Below are 6,868 nucleotides of genomic sequence, written 5' to 3'. Positions count from 1 at the left end.
TCTGTTATCTGCTTTCTGCTGCCGGCTACCTCCCTCCTTCCTCCTCCCCCCTCCCCTCTCCATAGAGCAGACAGGGGACGTCTCCTGCAACAAGTCACAATTTTCAGATTTTTCAGAGTGGATGAAAAAGAGGAAGGAGGGGGGGGGACCTGGGAAAAGGCTTTTTACATGCAGATAATGGCAGATTTGGCTAATAAACCCAATTACAAAGTTTCTTAAAATCGCCTGGACTATTGATTTCTGCAAAAAAAAAAAATACGACAGTGACTCTTTAAGTCTCGCCTGAAACCCTCCACCATTTTTTGTAACCCGTGTTCAGACCTGTTCTATTTGATCTATATCTTTCTGTAGGTGAGGTCTCCAGAATTGGACACAGTATTCCATATGTGATGTCACTAGAGCTCTATACAGCGGGATCACAATCTCCCTCTACCTACTGGTTATACCTCTAGCTGCGCAGCCTAGCATACCAATATATATATATATATATATATATATATATATATACCCACACAGCCTAGCATACCATTATTTATATATATATATATATATATATATATATATATATATATATATATATATACAGCCAAGCATACTGTTGGCTTTCTCTATGCCTGGCTGCACTGGTGACTCATTGTGAGGTGTCAGGAATCACTGCCCCTAAATCCTTCTCTTCTAAAGTCTTTACTAACACAGAACTGCCAATATGATACTTGGATGGATGATTCCTCCTCCCCAAATGCATTATTTACCTTTGGGAACATTGAACAGCAATTTCCATTGTTTTGACTTGGCCTCCTTTAAAGGGACAGTGTCACATTTTTGAAAATTTTTTAATAAAAAGTAACAAGAAAAAATAGGTGTGTTGTATTTTTTATTTTTTTTTTAACATAGGTCTTGAGTGTCTTTTATTCAAACTAATGTATGCACAGGGGGCTGCCATTTTAATAGTGTCTGTGTGTGACGTCATTTCACGACATACACACAGACACTATACGGCACCTCTATAACATTGAAGTGAACCGACGGAGTCCGTCTGGTTCACTCAAACTGGAGGCTCCGTCACTGTGTACTGCGCATGTGCATAGACATGCGCAGTACACAGCTTACCTGGGGAGGGGTGGCCATTTTTTTGAAGTCCCTGCAGGAGGAAGGAGAACAGGGGAGGAGAGAGACCGCACAGTGAGTGGGCAGGAGAATTCTGTGCAGCTCTCCCCCCCCCCCCCCCAGCGTCGGACTAGGCGTCCGCCCCCACTAACCTTGCAGCAGACCGCAGACCAGCCAGGACGGTCCCCCCCAGTATAGTTACAGGGCCGGAGTGAGCTTCGGGCACGGAAAGGCTGTAATACACCGTCCCGGAAGCTTACAGCTGCAGCCCCTCGGTGCCTGCATTCTCTCCTGCTCGGCGGCCATGTGACATTGCGCTGCAGAGCAGGAGAGAATGCAGGCACCGAGGGGCTGCAGCTGTGAGCTTCCGGGAGGGTGTATTACAGCCTTTCCGTGCCCGAAGCTCACTCCGGCCCCGTAACTATACTGGGGGGGGCCGTCCTGGCTGGTCTGCGGTCTGCTGCAAGGTTAGTGGGGGCGGACGCCCAGCTCACTCCGGCCCCGTAACGGGGGACCAGCCTGCCTCTACCGCGCTTCTCCCTGTGCCCCACATCAGCTTCCCCCCCCATCACCCCAGCATCTCTCCCCCTGTCACCCCAGCATCTCTCCCCGGTCACCCTAGCATCTCTCCCCCCTGTCACCCTAGCATCTCTCCCCCCTGTCACCCCAGCATCTCTCCCCCCTGTCACCCCAGCATCTCTCCCCCCTGTCACCCCAGCATCTCTCCCCCCTGTCACCCCAGCATCTCTCTCCCCTGTCACCCCAGCATCTCTCCCCCCTGTCACCCCAGCATCTCTCCCCCGTCACCCTAGCATCTCTCCCCCCTGTCACCCCAGCATCTCTCCCCCCTGTCACCCCAGCCTCTCTCCCCCTGTCACCCCAGCCTCTCTCCCCCTGTCACCCCAGCCTCTCTCCCCCTGTCACCCCAGCATCTCTCTCCCCTGTCACCCCAGCATCTCTCTCCCCTGTCACCCCAGCATCTCTCCCCCCTGTCACCCCAGCATCTCTCCCCCCTGTCACCCCAGCATCTCTCCCCCCTGTCACCCCAGCATCTCTCCCCTGTCACCCCAGCATCTCTCCCCCCGTCACCCCAGCCTCTCTCCCCCTGTCACCCCAGCATCTCTCCCCGGTCACCCTAGCATCTCTCCCCCTGTCACCCCAGCATCTCTCTCCCCTGTCACCCCAGCATCTCTCCCCCCTGTCACCCCAGCATCTCTCCCCCCTGTCACCCCAGCATCTCTCCCCCGTCACCCTAGCATCTCTCCCCCCTGTCACCCCAGCATCTCTCCCCCCTGTCACCCCAGCCTCTCCCTACTGTCACCCCAGCATCTCTCTCCCCTGTCACCCCAGCATCTCTCCCCCCTGTCACCCCAGCATCTCTCACCCCCGTCACCCCAGCCTCTCCCCACTGTCATCCCAGCCTCTCCCCCCGTCACCCCAGCATCTCTCCCACTGTCACCCCAGCCTCTCCCCACTGTCATCCCAGCCTCTCTCCCCCTGTCACCCCAGCCTCTCTCCCCACTGTCACCCCAGCATCTCTCCCCACTGTCACCCCAGCATCTCTCCCCACTGTCACCCCAGCATCTCTCCCCACTGTCACCCCAGCATCTCTCCCCACTGTCACCCCAGCATCTCTCCCTACTGTCACCCCAGCATCTCTCCCCACTGTCACCCCAGCCTCTCCCCACTGTCACCCCAGCATCTCTCCCCACTGTCACCCCAGCCTCCCTCCCCCCTGCCACATCAGCTTCTCCCTGTCACCCCAGTGTGCCTACCCCCCCCCCTACCCCCAGCTTCTTCGCTGCCCTACCTGTGTAATGTCTGACATCAGAGAGCAATAGCCTGTACTCTCCTCTGTGTGTGTGTGTGTGTGTGTGTGTGTGTGTGTGTGTGTGTGTATATATATATATATATACTGTATATATATGATAGTACAGGATATTGCTCGCTGGTATCCGCAGTGTCACACATTACACAGGTAGAGGAGGTGTATGTATATGTATGTATATATATATATATATATATATATATATATAGATAGATATAGAAAGGTAGAAAACTGCAGCACTCCGGATAAATTCAAAAGAATGTGGTTTTTATTTTCACCCAAAAACTTGCGACGTTCTGCTGAGAGCTTTATTAAGCAGTGTGTCAGCGAGAGAGAAACGTCGCAAGTTTTTGGGTGAAAATAAAAACCACATTCTTTTGAATTTATCCGGAGTGCTGCGGTTTTCTACCTTTCGATAAGTTTGGCACGACTGGTCCCTTGTGCTTACCGCTCGACACCAACCTGTATTACATTTGTGGAGTGCTGCAGGACTTTGCCCACTTATATATATGTGTATATATATATATATATATATATATATATATATATATATATATATATATATATACACACACCTCCTCTACCTGTGTAACGTGTGACACTGCTGATACCAGAGAACAATAGCCTGTACTCTCCTGTATATATATATATATATATATATATATATATATATATATATATATATATATATATTCAGTGGTACCTTGGTTTAAGAATAACTTGGATTAAGAGTGTTTTGGTTTAAGAGCTCAGTTTTTCAAAATTGTGACTTGGTGTAAGAGCATTGCTTTGGTGTAAGAGCTCCCTGTACTGGGTGGGAGCGCGAGTGGAGGAGGGGCATGGTCTGCATAGCGGGGTCTACAGCCCTGTACTCTGACCCAGGAAGTCTCCCTCACCTTCCAAATCATAGCAGATCCACTTCAGGCTGGGGCTTACATCAGGGGACAGGACTGTGGAGGTAATCTCTCCATAGCTGTAACCCCTCCCTCCCCGGACAGAGAGCGCTGCATGTATGTGTCCCCATCTGTCCTGCTCATTCCTTCATGCTCCCTGCAGTCTCTGTCCGCCCTTGTGTTTCCCATCCTCTCCATTACTGTACAGTAATGTATAATATCACAGATTCTGCTGTTTCTGAATGTTTGTTTAATCTGTTTTACATGTTATTCAGAATAATAAATATTTATTTTTGGGGTGTGGAACCAATTGTCTGCATTTCTATGATTTCTTATGGGAAAATTTGCTTTGGTTTAGAGTGGATTGGGATTACAAGCGCCGTCCCGGAACAAATTATGCTCCTAATCCAAGACACCACTGTATGTATATATATATATATATATATATATATATATATATATATATATATATATATATATATATGTGTGTGTATATATATATATATATATATATATATATATATATATATATATATATACACACACACACACACACACACCACCTCTACCTGTGTAATGTGTGACACTACTGACGCCAGAGAGCATTAGCCTGTACATACATACGTATATATATATATATATATATATATATATATATATATATATATATATATATATATATATATACATACATATACACACACATACACACACCTCCTCTACCTATGTGCATGCGGGGGATGGGTAGTGAGAAGTGAGTGAGGTGAGTGTGGGCGAGCTGTGTGCAGGTTTAGGTGTATTAGGAGGTTCTGCAGCAGCTGAGGTGCATTATGAAAGGCTAGGGACATGCTTCTTCTATGTGTACTGCTGTGCAGACAACAACAAAATGGCGCTGCCCAGCAGTACACATAGTATCACCTTTCCCCTCTTTGTTCTCCTGTGAAAAGAGGAGGGAGGTGATGATGTCACAGCAGTTGAACAGGGACTGCCTCTTCTTTTCAGCATCCAGCTTTCAGGCTGCTTTTACCAGCAGTTTCCTGGTGGAGCTCCCCCTGGTGGCCATCACTGGGAAATAGGAAAAATTAGATTGTTAATTTTTCATATTTCCTTACATGTAAAAAAAAAGAAAAACATCTAAATTAACAAAAAAACAAAAAACAAATTCAGTTTTAACACTTTCAAATTTTTTTTTTACTTTGCGACACATTCCCTTTAAATTACTGTGCCTGATGCTTGCTACTGTGTATACCTTGTGTGTCTATACTGGCTTTCTACCTTGTGATAGCTATCCTGCCTTATTGGTTTCCTGACTTTGGCTTGTGTCCCTTACTACGTGTTTTAGTACACTTTATCTATCTATATATGACAGTATACATACACATTGCTATACATGTACATTATAGCTATATATATATATATATATATATATATATAATATATATATATATACACACACACACACCAACCAGACCGCAGAGCAGTGGTTGGTAACCTAGACAATGAGCTGTCAACAATGGGAAGGGCAGCATATCGGAAGAAGGAGAAAAGTTTGCTTAATAAAAGTATTGGCAAAAATTATTTACCTGGACAATTCCTACAGGCATAACTACATTAGTTAAAGGTGAAGTCCAGCTTGCGGGATTTTTTTTCTTTTAGTGGAGCGTGTGTGTGTGTGGGGGGGTAATAATAAAGAGTATTAACTCACCTCTCCCTGTGCCTCTTCAGGATGATAGACTGGCTTCTCAGCCAGTCAGTGACTGGGGCGGGATGCTGCTCCAGTCACTGATTGGCTGAGCGGGCATTTTCCCAGTCAGCATCACAGACGTGGGGAGAGGTGACGGGCCGGTCTACATCACGCATAAGGGCAGTGCTTCATTGTTACTCTCTCCCCTGCTATCTGTTAAACGTTCGATGGTATTCCCATCAGGATATTTTTGGCATATTCACAACTCCAGCTATCTTTGATGTCAATGGGAGTTATATAGACTACATAAAATGGCCACCATGGCCTACCAAGTGTAGGATAGTTGTAGGTTCTAATTGATTAGACCTTTGTGGCCTGTCCTGTAGATATGAATACCCCTTTAGGCGAGTCTCCTAATAAAATACCTGCACAAACGGGCAAGACCAATCCTTGGTTTTAAAATTTATTTGTGCCAAAATGTGTTTTCACTTAACCTATGAAGAATGAGGACACAATCTATAGGATTTAAAACGGGGCTCTGCATGTGGAAACTGCCTCACAGGAGCAGCAGCCAAGTTTCCCATAGCAACCAATCAGAGCTCACCTCTCATTTTCCCTAAGGTGCTTAGAAAGTGAAAGCTGAACTCTGACTGGTTGTTGTGGTAAACCAGGCTCCTCCTCTGCGAGGCACTTTCCACACAAGGTCCTATATCTCTATATTATATGTTTCTGACCATCGCCTAGCATAGAAAAATAGTAGATTTTCCATAAAAAAGCAAAACAGGTTTGATGTGAGTTACATATACACCTGAGAATTACAGAAATGGGGTACATAATACATTGAGGGGTTTGGGCAGAGGACGAATACATTTAGGTAGGACTATAGGGTAAAATACAGAGCGGTAGGTTATATCAGGGCCTAGCTGGGGTAGCGCCATTTTTGTCACTGACTTCAAGGGGGAGCACAGAATAACCAAAATCAGGAGAATCCTGTAGCAGTTACATCACATACACACTAGGTGGCGGTGTTATCTCAGTTCTTTTACACAATTTCAGGAACTGTTGGCCATATGAGATCTGTAGGTAGCAATGCACACGTATATAATGGCGGAGGCAAGCAACTCAAAGACCTGGAGAATATTTCAAACCAGTGTCACGTGTTGGCAATATCGGTTATATTTCTATAGTACTTGGGCATCCAGGGGCAAATGTCTCAAGGACACCAGCTGTAAATGAGACATTTGCCCTTTGGATGGTTGCCCAGCAGTTTTCCTACATTTTATAGAATTCTGGGTTTTATCTAAATCTTTAGATTTCCGCCATAAAAGGTGTGGACGGGTTCATGTCAATTAAGAT

Source organism: Dendropsophus ebraccatus, chromosome 9 (assembly GCF_027789765.1).
Source record: "Dendropsophus ebraccatus isolate aDenEbr1 chromosome 9, aDenEbr1.pat, whole genome shotgun sequence".
Classification (NCBI taxonomy): Eukaryota; Metazoa; Chordata; class Amphibia; order Anura; family Hylidae; genus Dendropsophus; species Dendropsophus ebraccatus.
Note: the sequence above shows the minus strand (reverse complement) of the source record.